Below are 3,884 nucleotides of genomic sequence, written 5' to 3'. Positions count from 1 at the left end.
GAATGGCAGATACTTAATGAGAGACAACAGCAGAATTATCTTTTTTTTTTCCCGAGGCCCTCCCAGAGAGTCTCAGGGAAGCAACTGGAAGAACTAAAAGAGTCCTGGGAGGAGGCTGGAGGGGTGTTGGGGTGCAGGGCCTTCCAGTGGCCCAAGTGCAGGTAGGGAGGTGGAGGAAAGCCGAGGGAGAACAAGGGACCTTAGTGGGGAGGAGAGATGGCACAGAGGAGCAACGACGGAAGATAAATGCCAGTTATAGGCTACGCAGTTTGAGTTACTTATTTGGCTGTCTCCAGAGCAGCCAATGACATCGTGTTATTTCTGAAGAGAGTTGTTATGATCTGGCTTTGATTGCATATCAGATCCCTGCTGGAGAGTGTGCAGGAGGCAAGGCTGTGGGCGGCAGGGGCAGGGGAGCGGGTCCTACTTGGTGCCCATCAGCACACCTTTGCTGGCCAGCCTGGGGCAAGGAGAGATTTTGCACCTTGGTAACCCCATCCTCCTTGGGGAGCACCTTATGGTCCCCTCCTCTATCCCCTGTGGCCCCATGAAGCCAAAGGACCATTTTAAAGATGAAACGTTGAGGTTCAGAGAAGTTAGAGTCCTGCCTGGGGTTGCACAACTTTAAATAGCAGATTCGAGTTTAGGGTCCAGGTCTCTGGCCCTGTCCACTCTTCCAAATGGCCCCTTTCATCAGGGGACTTAGAACTCCCTGTTCCACACAGCCTCCCCCGAGGGCCACAGAACTCAGTTCGCAGGGTTGTCAAGGACTTGTGGTGTCCTCCCTGCTTCCTAAGGGCAGGAGCTACCTCTGTTTTCTTCCTGCGCCAGCCCCACCAGGATGCTCAATCCAGGACTCTGGGGCTGGGGGAGGCTCAGTCACTGCCTCCACCTGGCTCCTGCCATGCCTTCTGAATGGACAGACCCACCATGAGTGAGGACATGTCTGAGTGGCCTCCTTGCTGCAGGCATGATTCCCTGTCCTGCCAGGTTGCCGTAGTTTGCCTGCTTGTCTCTTGTGGCATTTTAAGTGGAGGCATGAAGCTCAGCTCAGCTCAGCTCAGCTCAGCTCAGCATAGCCTTCTTGATCTTGGTTGTTTTGGTCTCCAGGGACCAAGAGCGGTGTCAAGGCTGAGGAATGGGGGCCATCTCTGGCTGCGGGGCCAGCCTGGATTCTCAAGCATGAGTGCTTCTGCAGCCCTCTGGGAAGACTAAGGTAGCCTCACAGGTGCCACCCACAGGCCTAAAACACTAGGGCTGGCATTGCCTCTGAATCTTTACCTAGTACCCCAGGGGCCGTTGTAAAGAGGTCTTCTGAAGGTGTAGGCACCACACTCCCTGGCTGGGATCCCTTGGTGATGAAAGCAGAGAAGCTGGAGGGTCCTGAAATATCAGGCATTCTGGCCAGAAAGAAATGTAGTCTAGGCCAGAAGGGGGACAGCCAGGCATGTGTAAACTCTCAGTGCACTGCAGCCTGGGCAGGGTAAGGGATGCCACGATTCATTTCCAAGGTGCCAAGGAAGCCAGAGAACTTCAGACCTGGGCCACCAGGTTGGAGAATCTTGGGTCCCAGTTTCACAAGAGACCTTCTATGTCATGGGGCCAGGCCCATGGCTGGTCTTGGCTGGGTCACCTCTGTGCTGAGAAGCTCACGCAGTCCCCCTAGCCGCTTCCGTGGGCTCTGACCCCACCCCTCCTCTCAGTATCCTTTTAGATCTGGGCACCTCAGGTATGAAGAACGAAGCTCTGAAGTGATTGCTTTTTTATCATCTGGCCCCTTGCTGGCACCATTGGCATAAACGAGTTTGCCAGTCAATAGTACTGAACGGAGGTCAAGCTGACCTTGGGAAAGTAATTTTCTTTAAGTACTGTTGACTCTGATTCTGTTGTTATTGATTACACTTCCACAGACATAGGTGGAAGTTTGGGATGGCTGCCTGCGGTGGGAGGAGGGCTGGATCCTTCTGCACAGATGAGAAGAGGGTCACATAGGGCATGGGATCACCAGCTGCAGCCTTGTGCATTGACAGAAACAAGCAGTGGACTATGTCCCACCTGCACCATCATTTGTGGTGTTTAATCCAGGTTGGGGTCCTACTTCCCTGCCATGGGCCACTGAGTGGCTTTAGTCCCACCCAGGATACCAAGCCTCGTAACATAAGTTCATCACCACCACCAGACACTTGGCAGCCATGAGAAAGTCAAAGGAATATTACTTTGGGTTCATAGAAGAATTATAGACCCTTGCATCCTATATTCTACAGTCACAGGCTGAAAGAGATTAGATAATCCTGAATGCCTTGTGAACCCAAAACCTCTAATTCTCTGTAATAGTGAAAGCTGGAATCATCCTGAATGTCCAACAATAGAAATGGGAGCTTAAGTGTGGTCCCTCCATACCATGGACAAGACGCAGCCATAATGATGTCACTGACTTGTAACCTGAAAAGATGCTTACAGTGGATCATCAAGAAAAGCATGTTATGACATAGTATCTAGGAGGCCATTTTTGAAATATAGATGTGTGTATGTACATGCATATTAAAAGAATTAATATGAAATATTAATTTAAAGAATTGGAAAGGCAATCTACCAACACATTAGCAGTAATTAATTCTAGATGAAGGGACATGGATGATTTTATTTTATATTTTTTATTTTCTAAATTGGATTTCTAGTGCCAAAGGGGTAGTGTCCTATCACAATCTTGGTCCACAGAGGCCTGGCCCCGACGGGCAAATGTGCACAGAATGGGTCAGGCCAGGGGAGGGCCCCAACTCGTAAATGTACTATGGTCACCAAATTGTTTAATAAAACAGTGTTGATGGTGGGTCTACTGTGTGCCCATTCCAGGGTGATCCTGAGCCTTACAGAATTTATGATGTTATTCAGGAGCTAAGACATTTATTCATTCATTTATCCAACAAATTGTTATTGAGCACCCTGTGGGCACTGTGCAAGGTATCGCATTTATAGGGGTGAATGAACATTTTTCAGGTTGCAGAGAGTGATACATGATACAAGACTGATAGGAATTTGGTTGGGACTGAAGGAAGTGACAGAGGAGGTGGCCTTTGAGCTGGGATTTGAAGATCAGCAGGCCATCAGTGAGTGGTGATGAAGGCATGACCCACGAGAGACGGGGGAGCTGAGGCTCTTCTTCTTGTTCAAGTGGGCCCAAAAAGCCTGGCTTCTCTTCCCATCAAGTGGCCCCTGTGCCCTGTGGCCTTGGGAAGCTTATTTAACCTCGCCAAGCCTCAGCTTCCCCATCCACAAAGTGCAGATCATTTCATATCCTCCTCTCCACCCTCCAGCCATCTGCCCCTATTGTCAGGAAGCTGCGAGTGTATACAATCTTCTTAAGCTTTATCCAGAAATTCTAGGTTGGCCTCTTGGGCTTGTCACTTGCTAGCCTGGCTGCTCTGGGTTCTTGATTCTGCCAGCCTTTGACGTAGTCTGGTGGTTCCATTGCTCTTTCCTCTAAGCAGCTCAAACAACTTTAGCAGTTAAGTCAGGAGAAAGAGATGCATCTAATCCCTGTCTTGTACCTATGAAGGCCTATAGCTAAGTAGTAGATGTGGAAATGATAGTAGTAGATGTGGAAATGAGAACTCAAGCAATGCTGCTGTCTCTAGGCCTGGGGTCATAGGGATTTGTTCCAAGGCTGGGCTGCAGCTGGTCTTCATGCCATGCAGCAAAGTTAGGGCAGGGGCATCCCGTAGAGACCTTCCTACCACCTTCATGAGCACTGGCAACTCTATAGGCTGATTGCCTCCCTGGCTGAGTGATGGAGCCACAGAGTTCAGAGAGAAAACTCCTTAGCAGCCCCCTAGTTCAACCCCTTTTGGAGAAACTGAGGCAGAACCAGTGGTCCCAGTGGCAGG

Source organism: Pteropus vampyrus, unplaced genomic scaffold (assembly GCF_000151845.1).
Source record: "Pteropus vampyrus isolate Shadow unplaced genomic scaffold, Pvam_2.0 Scaffold202, whole genome shotgun sequence".
NCBI classification, from domain to species: domain Eukaryota; kingdom Metazoa; phylum Chordata; class Mammalia; order Chiroptera; family Pteropodidae; genus Pteropus; species Pteropus vampyrus.
Note: the sequence above shows the minus strand (reverse complement) of the source record.